Here is a 14265-nt window from a genome sequence, read left to right on the forward strand (position 1 = left end):
CAAACAAACAAAAGAAAAGCCATAAAAAATCAACACTTGGGTAAGGAAGAGACTGATTGACTGATTCTTTTAAAGACTGAGAGAGAAAAGAGAGGAGGGAGAATCCATTATGAAAGCAGAAGTCATCCCAAGAAACAGAGAAAAATAAAACAAAAATAAAGAGAGAAAGCACCAAAAATGTTAGTATGTGAACAATGTGAACTCTGGTAAACGCCAGCATGCAATATGGCAAAAATGAATCAATCAGTTCAGCTTAGTTCAGCCTCTGCAACTGGCCATCTGGCGCAAAATCAACCAAATGTAGCCCTGCATATTCATCTTCATTTTCACAAATACTCAGGAGAATGTCATTCTAGGGCAAAATAAAATTAAATCACCATAATTTTTAAGACATCTTTTTCTCTTATGCTCTCTGGAGATTAGCATGTTTATGTGTGAACACTCTCTGTTATAGGGTTAGGAGGTAATTTCTAAGGGGGTACTTTCTTATATTTAAAATCATATTTTGCATGTTTGAGATGCTGAAACATGGATTTTGCTGTAAACACACTGAAGCAAAGCTTGCACAGGAAATTACTGTGGATACATTGACAGATTTGTTCCCCAGAGAGGAATTTTGCATTTACCTTCCAGAACAGTCACCACAATGCACCTGTGTGACCTGCTGACAGTGTGGGATGCGCTAGATTGACCTAAGGGGAGGTCTGGGCACTTAATCCTTAAAGCAGATAACAAAATAGAACTGAAGATGCAAGGCCAGAACCAAATATCAGCTGCAATTAAGACTGTTGATGATCCGGTAGATTCTTTATTTAAACAAATCAAAGTGATGAGCATGAGACAAAACAAGAATCAATAAGAATAAGAACAAGAGAGAGAAAATGAACAAGGGCAATGTACAGAGTAATTGGCACATTACACTTAGAAGCTACACTATGTACAGTTCTTTATTCACGGAAGTCTAAACAACTGCCAGTCCAGATAGATCACTGTGTGCTTCATCTTTCAAGTGCCTGAATTAAAGTCTAATCATATTCCATCTTAAGCCTTATCCGTAAGTTTATTTATTTATTTTATTGGGTTAGATGTTCCCAGAGTTGGGTTAGTTGGTTTGCCTTGGGTTGGTGCTCAGGGAGAAGTCTGATTTGGTTTTAAGGCTGTTTGTTTCATTTTTGATTTCTTACAGCTTTAAAGTTCATCGCATTTTCAGAGATTGAGCAAGCTTTACCTGAAGTTCGGACAACAAATCTTTTCATGAGCGTATTTCTTGATGCCGATATTCTCTTTGCTAAGAATTATAACCAAAAAAATAAAAATTTAGAAGAGGTGCTAGAAGGTTCTTCCACTGATCCTGCATGTTTGCTCTTGTCCTAAAGCTACCCCGCTTCATTTGATAAGGGATAAATAAATGCCTGGATTCATTTGAATAAATGTGTTGAGCAAATGTTAAACAAGATGCATCAAAAGGCAGCAAGCCTGTTACAACCGCAGGCTGCTGGGAAGCTCCAGCTGACCATGGAAGCATGCTTCCACTCAGACAGGGAACATGAAAAAACCAAAGCCAGTTAACCTACTTCTATCTATCTGTCTTAAGGATTTAAACTAAAGCCCATCATCGTAGTATCGGGCAGAAATCCTTCCTCATCTATTTACTTAAGGTATACACAAAACTATTAACTCTAAAAGTGCCTCTTGTAAAATATAAATACAGTCGACACAATGCAACGTGTTTGTGCTAATGAATATTTATTTAAAATGTTTATGAATGTTTTGATTTTGTTCTATAGTCTTCCATTTGTTTCTCTTAACTAGTAGAGGTCAGAATTACATTTATTCTTTGATTTTGAAACCATGATTATACTTAATGAATTGTAATATATTTCAGGCAGTGTGCAATCATGCTTTTGTTGCATTTTCAGATCTGTCTGAACTTTTATAGCCCAAAATAAGCATTGGTTGTCCGAAGTATACTGCACACACACACACACACACACAAATTTAAACACAAACACAGATAAACCCACACACCTTAAAAGGCAAATTCTTGGCAAACATTACACTTAAGAATCTCTTCCAGTCCTCATTTTTATTCAGATATCACTGTGCTCACAAAAATTGCTGCTGTTCTACTTATGATTGTTTATTTTAGTATGTCACCAAAAAAGAAGTATTTACAAGAAATAACGTAAGCTGTTACAAAATGTTTTATATTGTTCTTCCATTTTTTTCCACAGCATTTTGCTGTTTACATATTGGTTTATTAGCAAGATGACAACTATGCTTTTATACTTAAAAACAGCGTTTATAAAGCAGGACACGTACCATTCAGAATGCCTAGTTCTGAGTCTTCCATTGCCAACTGTGTGACATCAAATCCATGTTTTATCTTCAGGCACAGAAAGGTTTGAAATAAATATTTTGCACTGTTCGAGGAAAAGCTGATGCATCACATCTTAACTTCATGGAGAGCCCTTACACCAACAATCTCAACTTATCTAACTGAATACAGCAGTGGCTTCATCAGCTATAAACTACAAGACCTATGTGTGTCTATGTGACTATGTGTGTCAGATTTGACTTTCTGCTAAAGATGACTACCTTTACTAGCTTTTACTCACTCAGTCCTTCAAAAGAATAACAGCTTATCTTGTGATTACTGAAGTTCAACGTTATATATTAAATATTTGCATTTTTTTCTGATATAGTTGCTTTTCGCTTTTTAACAGAGAAATCCTAAGATCTAGAAGTGTGTGTTCTTCCTCTAGATTCATTTCAGCATAGTCAAAGTATCTGCTTGTAATTACATTTTCCCCACTTTTTTCTATTTCCTATAGCCAGTACAACCACAGATAATATATAACATGCTACATATTGAACGCCAATGCTTTAAGAATACTAGAAACTCACAGTCATATAGTGTAAATCATGATAAAGATGCTGTACAGTCATTTTTGCTGTAATTATGCCCATGTTTCAATATTTGGTTGTCTTTTGTCCTTTACCTTTTCTCAGCTTAGGAGAAATTGTAAAATTGTTATTCACTCAACATGACAGTACTAACTTCATAAATATAATAATCTTAACTTTACCATTTGCCGTTCATGCAATATTAGTTATGATTTCTAATTAATAACTTTATATTCTCTGCAAGAAAGTCTCTGAACATCTTAACTAAAGGAGTTCATTAAAAGACAAAATTTGCAAACATAACAGAGCGAATTTTAATCTGTGTTTTATTAATATTTGGACTATAATTCAGTTCTTACCTGCAATATTCCAATTTTCAAAGTTGAACATAAAGTGGGATCTTATAGCAGAATCACCGATTGGCGGAAGGCACCCCTGGGTCCAACTCCCACTCCAGCAAGGACACCAGAGAAGGGACCCAGGCCCATGTCCAGGCAGCTTCTGAAGATCTCCAAGGAGGAGATTCCACAGCCTCTGGGCAGCCTGTACTTGTTCTCTATCACCCACACAGCACAGAATTTCTTCCTGGTGTACAGAGAGTACCTCCTGTGTTGCAGTTTGTGCCCATTGCCTCTTGTCCTGGCACTGGTCACCACTGAACTGAGCCCCCTTCCATTCTCTTTTCATCCTTCCTTCAGGATCCTCCACACTGATGAAATCTCCCTGAGCTTCCTCTTCTCCAGACTGAACAGTCTCAGCTCTCTCAGCCATTCCACAGATGAGAGGTGCTCCAGGCCCTTCACCATCTTGATGGTCCTCATTCCAGCATCTTGATGGACTCTTTCTGGTATGCCTGAGGTTTCCAGTATGTCTGCGTCATGTAGTTTTTAGCTTGAGCTAAACCCTCATCAACTTTACTGAGTGTTCAGGATGAGAAAAGCACTGTAATGCAGTAAGCGGTAGACACCACTCAGCACCCAGCCAGCCTGGGCCCAGTGCCTTTCACATACTTTTGAAACTGTGGTATCAGGAAAGCCTATAATGTGCGTATATATGTGTGTGTGTGTATATACGTGTGTGGGTGTGTGTATATGTCCTTTTGATATTGTCAAAGAGAACATCACTGATAATAAGATGCACATTACCACCTAGGTGATCTCCTACAAGACCTTTCCTGAAGATCCTTTCAAAAAGACCTTTGGAACAACGGTCCCCTTCTAGTGATTACACCAGGTGGAATAACCCTCCCCTGACTGAGCATTATCAATCTTATAAAGTGCTCAAACCAAAGATATAGTCAGTTAATACAGTAAATTTCCTGTTTAATCTTTGCTACCAGTAGTAACCTGTTAACTTTACCACAGATTATCAAGAGACTTATAAAACTGAACCTAAGTTACTTCTAATATCGTTGAAGTTTAAATTGTTCCTATTTCCTATGAGATGTGCCTTTTAGTAGTTAAATGTGAGTAACAATAATTATGAAAGCCTTAGTAATTATAACAAAAGGTGAGAAAGACTTTAGGGTTTCCACACAGTCTTTCTTCCTCAAGCAGCAGAAGGAAGACAACACTTAAAGAAATCAAATTGTTCAAAGTCAAAAAAAAAAAAAAAACAACACTACAGAAATATTTGAAATAATTTCCATAAGATGAAATAAGTTTGAAAATTTGAACAGTGTCACTTTATGCTGCCCACTACTAAAGCCTGAAGGATTAATTCCTACATTGGTTATACTAGTGTTGTTGTGAATTAACTACTCAAGCAAACAGAAACACTTCAGATTTACGTTAGTGTGTTAATGAAGTAAGACTTTGGCCCTGAGATTTAGCTCTTTCATTAGTAATTTATACTCTCATTAGGGATTTATAGAAATGGGAATCTAAGGCTCAAATGCTAATTGAGAATTGTCAGCTGTAAATAAGTGCTAACAAGAAAAATTTGCTCCTGGTCACACTGAACAGAGATTTTAACAAAACAAAACTCCTCCTTCAGTATAAAAGAAATCTCAGGCAGAGAGGATGCAAGTAACTCTGCTGCCCTGAAACACGGACCTTCATGAGCCACCACTCTTCTCACCTGCACAGCACCCTCCACTCTCTTCAGAGAGTGGATGAGACTAAGACTCTGTGTGTGAGATATTTAGTCCCCTTGAAACCCCTCTGCACTATTGAGCTGGGTCTAGTAAGGATAGAGTCCTGAAAGAACTCCCCTGTGAGCTTGTGGGATGTTGTGTGTGAACATGGGAGACACTGTTCTTGGTCATGTACCAGGAAGGCTCACAGCTCTGATCTACTAGTCATACCAGCCTAAACTCACAGAATGGTCATCTCCCATTGCCAAGCCTTCTCTCACCAGCCCTTACATACTCAAACCCACAGAGAAGAAGCCCAAAGGGGTTCGAGAGGAACCAGATCACACCTAATCATGTTTCTTATTTGTACGACCAGGAAATCAGAATCAGCTCACCTCAAAACATACAGCCACTAGTCAGCCTAGATCTGGGCTAAGCCATATTGCTGAGGTAAGACTTCAATCTCTGCATACCCTGTAGAGACAGGTTCCCAGAAGTAACTTGAACTCTGCCTGCTAGATTTAGCTAAGCTTCGGTGGTATGGCTGAGGTCACATTTCCAGATAAACCCTATTTTAATTTTAAACCAACACAATATAGAAAGTGCAAGAGAGAGATGCTAACTCCTGGATGATAGATCTGACTTCAGTAAAACTGCAACAGAAAAATTGAAAACTAGCCTCAGTGTCAGAAGGCAAAAGCTAGTTTTAATCCTCCTCTCACCCTTCATTCCCTTGCCTGCTCCAGGGTAAATAAATCCCTCCTCACTCTGGATGTCTTTCACACAGAGACATGATTCCCATGCACCCAGAACAAAGTGAACTCCACACAAGAGTCTACTCATCACTAGAAACCGTAACTAACACACAAATTTACAGTGGTTGCATATTATTTTCTTTGAAAATGAATGCAGCTTAATCTAGTGAATTGCTGTAGGCAGCTATTAAGAAGCAAAACAAAACAAAACATTTCATATATTTGAAAAAAGGAAGGAGGAGGAGGAGGGGGAAGGATTTGCTGGTTTTGTTTATGGGTTTGCTTTAAAAGAGACATCACTAAGTGCTTTCAAAACCCACTAACAAAAAGATGAAAAGAGGCAGGACATTCTCCAAAGTCCGAAAAAAAAGAAAAAAAAAGGCTCCAGGATCTCCATTCAGAACAGGAACTCACAAACACAGATGTCAGCTTTTCAGAAAAATAAAGATATTCAAAGGGATGTGAAGAAGTTTGGTAGCAAGAGATGGATAGGCGCTACATCTCTGTTGTCTATGCACACAGATAATCTTCCTTAGTAGCCTCTCTCTTGGTGTAAGGACCCTAAGGCTCTCCTAGTATATCTTACCTTGAGACAAGGACAAATTCTGGTTTCCATTTCACTGCCACAACCGTTGTTAGATGACACAATGCAACAATGTACAGTATAAACATTCATAAGCTAGACTGTTTTTTTCTCCCCCAAGCTAAATTTCTCCTACCACCACCTTTTACGCCTTTGCCACATCTTGACACACCTTTTCTTCAACATCTATCTTTGCCCTCAAAAATGTTTTCTGCTATATTTGCATACACCAGGATCACAGCCTCAAGTACAAAAAAAAAGTGAAAAGAAACAGACAGCTGCACTATTCCCCTTCAGTGAACATGCTCCTCCAGGTAAAGTGCTGCTCTGTCTTGGCACAGGCACAGATACATCAAGGATTTTCTCAAACTGACCAACCACAGAATAAATTATTAGGCTTGGGATGTCTTATTTCAGCCAAAGCCTAAAATAAAGGAGGAAGAAAGAGAGAAAGAGAGAGAGACACCAACATTCCTTAGCTTAAATTTGGTATGTATTTGTATAACCCTTCTAGGTCTACTGGGCACACTGCTTCTCAGCTTTTCCTTGCTTCCTGAACTACAGAGACCTTAGGTTAACAGCCTCTAGACTTCACTGTGTCCCAGAGAAGAAAAGGTCATGGAGACAAAAGCAATAGCCAGAGGCACTGAATTTAAGTCTTACCTCCCACCATACTTCTTGAGTGACCTTGAACAAGTCGCTTGAGCTGAGCATCTCAAAGAAAGCCAGACACCCAAACTTCACTGATTTCAAGGGGAATAATATATGCACCCTTCTGAAGTCACTTTCATGTCTCTCCTTGGATTAACAGAATACTGTTCTCACTCTCTAAGAAGATAGAGACGAAGCATAGGGTATGCAGGAACAAAAATTTCAGTGGACTGGTTTTGTTTTTACCCTACTTGAACAGAAATAAAATTACAGAATCATAGAATATCCTGAGCCAGAAGGGACCCACAAGGATCATCCAGTCCAATTCCTAGCTCCACATGGGACCAAACCAAATTCAAATCCTATGTCTGAGAGCAGTGCCCAAATGCTCCTTGAACTCCAGCAGCTTGGGGTCATGACCACTGCTCCAGCGCCTGAACATCCCCTGGTGAAGAACTTTTTCCTAATTCCCAGCCTGACCCTCCCCTGACACAGCTCCATGCCATTCCCTTGGGTCCTGCAGTAACAACGAGCCAAGGCACACCCATCTGGCCCTCCACAGAACGAGTGAAACCCTGCCTACTGCATTGTAACCACCTTAGTACCAAACTGTGCATATCACTTCTCTTTTAGCTTACTCTTATTTAAAAAACTGATTTCTTAATCTTACTTTTTTTTTTTTACATCTCAAATATTTATCTTATTTCAATCATTTTCCTAATCTTTTAAGTCTTCTTTTCTTTACATATCAAGTCTATCTCTCCACATATCCCACAGCAGAGCTTACTGTCCTTTCTCCTGAGGTGACTGGCCAACCTCTACAGTCCCCTCTCCATCCCTCCTGCCTCTTAGCCCAACACTTGAATAGCTACAATTATCTACTTTCATTCCTCACCCATTGCCAACTGAAAAATAATAGTTCTGGGAAACAGAAGGACAGTATTTTTTAATCTATCACTTCCACATAGATTTGTCTTCTACTTTTGTGTAATTCTACATACAATCTGCATCTAGATACTGCCTTTGGAGGAGCATCACTATGAAAAAAAAATAATGCACTGTCTTCATGACCTTAGAAACTTTTAAGTGTGCATTTCCAAGGGAAAGTCACATTCTAGAACAGAAAAATGAACATTGCTCAAAAATAAAGTGACCATCTCACAAAAATGCCACTAAATTTTATTTTTTTTAAATTTTGAGTGCCAAAAAAGAAAGTTTCTACAAAATAGCCAGTTCTTATTACCACTCTCATCACAAACTGAACAATTACAAGAAAGATGCACCTGATATAGCAGTAATATCATACATTTTATATAATGTAAATATAATAACTGTTCAGGATGGTTACTACGGACTCCAATCTGAAGACAGAGCAGTAGAGTTTTCACAGATCCAGTACAGATATCAGGAGAAATGGAAGTCAAAGCTTCAGTCTCAAAGCATATCAGAGTATTAGAGGACCTATCATTTGGAAATGACATAAAGAACAATTTTGTGTTTTATGCAACAGTAATGATACAAAAAGGAGGAAGTAAAAAGGGCTAAGGAGTAGACAAATTTGAGAAGTCTTTCTCCTCAAAGACAGGTTGATTTTCCAGAGATAAGATCACAGAATATCATATCTAGTTAAGAATGAAAATTCTCTCTCCAGATTTTCCACCAGTATGCACTGCTGGGAATGGAACACAGAAAGCAAAGTTTAGTTGTAACCTTTTGTACGACTATGGGCTATGTAAATAATATATCCAAAACCTATAGATCCTATCCAGGGCCATCTCTGATGTAGTCTATCAATCTCTGAAAAGTCAAAATGTCTTCCATATTCCAGTGTATGAAGAGTCCAGTCTAACAACCCAAAGTCCAAGGACTTCAGCCTCTGAGCAATCTCTTTATCACACCATCCCACCCCTTCCAACAAAAGCAGATTATGCTGTAATGTTACCTTGTTGTTGATTAGTTCTCCATGGAACAGGACGTGACAATTATTCATGTGCTGAGCTGCGGGAATTTTCTTCAGTGCACAATCCATATGCCAAAAGTATTGTTTCATTCATGCTGGATTCAGTATAGCTTCCCAAATCATTTCAGTTAGGGAACAAATTTTAGGAACTGAGAAATTTCAGGAAGAATGCTAGAAAAATGATCATGTCTTTTTAATTCCAGCACCAATTCCAGTGGTATAGAAATTCCCCCACAAGACAGGAAAGTCACGTACACATTTCTCTCTCCTAGCAGCACAGTGTCCTCACCACGATGCTTCCAAAATTTGGCAAGGAGTCAGAGAAAGACCTACTCCTCAAAAGGTGGTTCCACTTGGCATATATAAAAAAAAACCATGCATTACAACTGAGACTCCTTTCTCAGATGAGCATCCTCAACTCCAGACTAGACATATTCTTACCTTACAGTCACAGTTTCTCAAATGGTATTTCAGTATGTGATGTAAAATAGAGTCAAGTTCAAGCCCCGTCCCATCTCACCAGAGGCAACAGTCTGTAACTTGAGTTTTAAGGAACTATACAATCCAGTTCTTATGCTCTTCCACTAAAGCTGGACCCAAATTCTGTATGTTATCTCCAGAATTTACTGCATTTGATGGAAGATCTGTGGTACCTTTGAATGAATACACAAATGGAGCACTTGTACACTTAGGAAGGCATAAGCCACAGTTTAATATAAATTTAACAGCTGAATGCTAACTTAAGAATAAAATAATAAATAGCAGAAAAAGATATGTTGTCAAATGAATCTTCATCATTGGGACTGCATTAAATCCCATATAAAAGGGAAAAAAAATATTACAGCTCTCAGAACTGTTGCTTTAGAGGATTCTCAGGAAAGGCTGCAGTGTTGCACCACTTACCCCTAAGTCATGAGCTAAAAACTTCCCTAGAATGAAGCTACTGTGCAGAAGGAGGCTTAGTTTCCTGGGCTTATCCTGAGACATGTCAGAGGTCATTTAATCTCTAAAGCTCATATACAGACTTACATGGACTCTCAATTCCATATATATGGACACCCAGCTCTTACTGAAACTCACTGTCTGAAAGATTTGCTCCATCTTGTAGGACAGATACAGTAGTTTCAGTGTGAAATTCTATATTGTCTTACGTGAGGTTCCAAAGGCTGATCATAACAATGCCTTCTGCACTTAAGAACAAGACTTATAATATACAAAACACAGATTCCCGAATGTCAGTGGTTCTGTTTACAACCTCATGCCAGCCTGCCTAGCAGAGGAGAACTGCAGTGAATGCTGTTTGATCCCTGGCACCTTCTCCTCTTCTGCAGAGGCCATCTACAGGCACACAGATATTTTATGTCCTTGATGGGGATAAGAAGTGGTTTCTGCTTTCTAAGAACTTTTCATCCCTTGATTCCTGGGCAGGTTTTAGGCTAGTACAGCTGCCCTGGGCCTGCTCACAAAAGCTGCTGTCTCATAGCCGCTTCCAGAAAGGAAAACTTTTCTTCCTACATGAGTCTGTTTTTGCCAGTAGCCACACCTGCCAGCCAACACCATTTTCACAGCAATGCAGATGCAGGGTGATTTAATTTGGTCAGTTAGTAATCACCTCATACAGTAACAACAAGCTACATGAGAGGCTATTACAATAACCATCTGGCACCAGTGTCCCATACACATTACTCATTGGGGATGTATTTATTGACTGTAGTGAATACAGTCCAACTGCTTAGAAGTTAGGATGCATCTCAACTTGCTTTATTCAACAACAATATATTTATTAATTCAATGTTTGTCACCCTAAACCTCACTTTTTACCCATTGCAATTATCAGGCAGCCTTTGAAGTAGGAGTTTCCATTGCTTGTTTTCATTCTGTCATCCACTGGAAACTATGGAGCCTTAACACTCTCTACATTGTCTTAAAGTACATCAACTTACCATAGTTGGTTTAACAGTATCCTCTTTTTGATCTAGTAGGACTACAACAAATTTAAAAACACTATTACTGTGGAATGCAGCAACAAAATAGTATTTGCTATATACATCTTAGAAATGTAACACAAAATATAATCAAATCTTACCTTAACATAAACTGTTTAAAAATCCTATAGGGCCAATTTGTAAGATTTGTTCCCATTTAAAGTTGGTATGACTTCATGTATGAAATAAAGCTAGTGCCTTTACCCAAGGTATCATATGGGTACACATAACTGCAGGACATTCAAAAATCAACCTCGTTAGTATCAAGGTGGAGCCTTCGTTTCCTTTTCTGATCCTGCCTCTTTTAGTTTCTTCTTTTGAGAAACCATTTCCCATTTAAATGAATACAATTATTAATACAATTTATTCCTCCATGAGGTATAATGGGTACCTCAGGGAAAAGATAATTAGAGAAGAAGCCTACCTCACAGAGTTTGTGGTCTACAATGGTTTCTTCTCATAAAAATATTAACAGCCTGTACACATTTTACAGCCTATTTCTGAGAGGTACTGAGAACACCTATTAATGCAATGACAAAGGCTTTTTTAACTAAGGCAGATCCAGGTTTAGAAATGTCCCACCGTAGTTAGGCCAGACATATTCCTTTAATTTGCACAATCATTTTTAGAGAAAGTAGGTTCTCACATAAGTAAGCATCACCTTTTTGTGTCCATATTCAAACATTTGTCCTTGTGGTGGTCTATCTGTACACCATTACTTATGATTACTCCTAGCTTCAACTTTAACAAATTCTGTCTAAATACAAATAATAATAATTACAAATGAAATAAGGGGGGTAGGCACTGAATGGTCTTGGAAAAAAAATAAAAAGACTATTTTCAATCACTGTCCATTCAACAATGAGTAACTAGGTAAATAGTATCACTTGAAGTAAGGTTTTCAAGCTTGTTTTCAAAATTATTTATTGAATATTGATGTATTAAAGAATACATCATCTCAAACGAAAAGCAAAGCCTTGTTCCTTCAAATCTACACCGTAAGCTAGATGTAACTCCTCTACTAGTATGGCTTTTATACACAATGTTTGTAGTCCCTTCCATATGTGCATCATTGGAGCAAACCATGGCTGGCTGACCGTTGTTAATTTCAGATAAACGTCTCCTAACAAGGCCAGACAGACTGTAACAGTAATCCTGCAGACAGTAACACTGAGACCAGAGCCACCTCTCCAGCTTAAAGCATTGAGCACAGAACTGCTATGTAAGTTATTTTAGCAAGAGTCCTTAAACCCTACAAAACATGAAAGATCGTTACCCTGCACACCACTGCTGGTGGAATGCTCCTCTGTGCTTGGCAGAACTCCTGCACAAAATGTCAGCAGCAGACTCTTCTCTCTGTGTTCTCTCTTCTCTCTTAGTTACTCTGTAACTAAGCTTGGTATTCCCTTTACAAAGCCGTCCCAGTAGTGTCTGTATGTGTATATACATACATGACACAGTTGAGATCAAAAATGAAACCTGTCATAAAGTTGCACTCTTCTGTGATAACTCGCTATTTTTGAGCTAAGCTCTTTGAGCTCTGGAATTCCTGAAATAAAGCTATGTCCTTCCAAAAACAAAGGAGCTGACATCATTATACTTACAATCTATTTAAAATCACAGCAGAGAATTACTTTTCTAACCTTACATCATCTGCTATTGTTGGCCTGACTGAACTGGCTTCTATGGATTCACACTACTGCCCTGAGCAATGGTCCCTGGCCTGCATGTAGTACCCTGCTCTGCTGCATAGTACACACATAGACTCAGAGATCTGAACATTCTGAGGTTATTTGGCACAAATAGCTGACTGGCTGCCTTTAAAGGTCTATACAATTTGCAAGGAATTTACTAGGCTGAATATTACTAAGGAACATTTTGTTCAAATCGTAGTTAATCGGACTCCATTAATTTAGATGCTTTTTGATAGGACTCTGTATCTTCTTTCATATATATACACCATCTTCTCTCTTACACAGTGTCTTCCAAATAAATTTTTCAAGATATCCAGTAAAGATATTAATAGGCCTACAATAGATCACATTTACTCTCAATGGAGAAGAAATAATTCTCAGTATACATCATAAACATAAAATCAATCTCAAGTTTATCCTATGAAGTACTGATTTCTAAAATACAGTCTGTTCATCACTGTGAGTGACAGGATTCATCAGTTCTGGTTAAGATCACTAAATTTCAATTGGAATAAAATGAAATCATTGATATAAGCTTGTCCCACAAAAAGTTCATGTTTTGACAGAAGGAAAAAAAAAAGCATTTGCTCTTCAGAAATATTTAAATGCATCCCCCAGAAAAATCTCAACCAAAATTACAGGCTGAGAGAAGCACTGAAGCTCTACACTGGAAAACTCAGATCATATGCTACTACTGAAGTCCATGCCAAAAGGGCAAACAAAAAATTAAAACCTTGTCATATAACCACTCCTCTAGGTTGAATACCTACATGCTTTGTTTTAACTGGGGGGTGAAGAATACAATAGAACAGAATTCAGCACTTCCCTTTTACATTTAGTCTGATACCTTACTCTGCCATTAGAAATAGAATACTCAGTTGTCAAGAAAATAAAATAGTTACAATGATTTCAATGTATTGAAATAAAAAAATTGATTGATTAAGTGAATTATATGTATGCCCTATCTACAAACGTTCATCTAAGAACCACAACCACACATATGAAAGTGAGAAATCAAGAGGGAATGGCATGATGGAAAGGTTTGTTGCTTTAGATTTAAATGGTTGTATACTATCCCAAGAAACACAGAAGTTATGGACTGTTGCAAAAGAGCTGCGGTTAATATAAAACATGGAAGAAAGGAAAGCAACATATAGAATGAATAAACTTCACAAGAAAAAAAAATCAACACAAGATTGTTCAATTTATGTTTAGAATATACATTTTTTTCAGCTCAAATAACAAGTAGACCTGACAAACAGAAAGCATGAGCTACAAATATAAGCAAAGCTTTCCAAAATATTTTTCTTAATTGGCAATTCTGCTGTAACTACACAGCTCCATGCCTCCTGTCCTACAGAAGGCAAAAATTCTGCCTATTTCACCCTTATGAAAGCAAAGCACTCCAGTGCACTGAGACTCCTAGTTCTACAGTGTACCGAGCAGTGATCTAGAGTTTAGTTTTTTTCCAATCTGAACCTCCATGAGCAGCAATATGTGTTAGCTCTAGTAAGCCTACAAGCAACACAGTATATTCCTAAGCTTTGCGGGTACTTTCTCTCTCAGTCATTTACACAGACACACTTATATCACATCTTTGCACAGAAATCTCACCTCTAAATTCTGATATACCTTCACACAGTTTCAGTGAACCAT

Source organism: Gallus gallus, chromosome 2 (assembly GCF_016699485.2).
Source record: "Gallus gallus isolate bGalGal1 chromosome 2, bGalGal1.mat.broiler.GRCg7b, whole genome shotgun sequence".
Classification (NCBI taxonomy): Eukaryota; Metazoa; Chordata; class Aves; order Galliformes; family Phasianidae; genus Gallus; species Gallus gallus.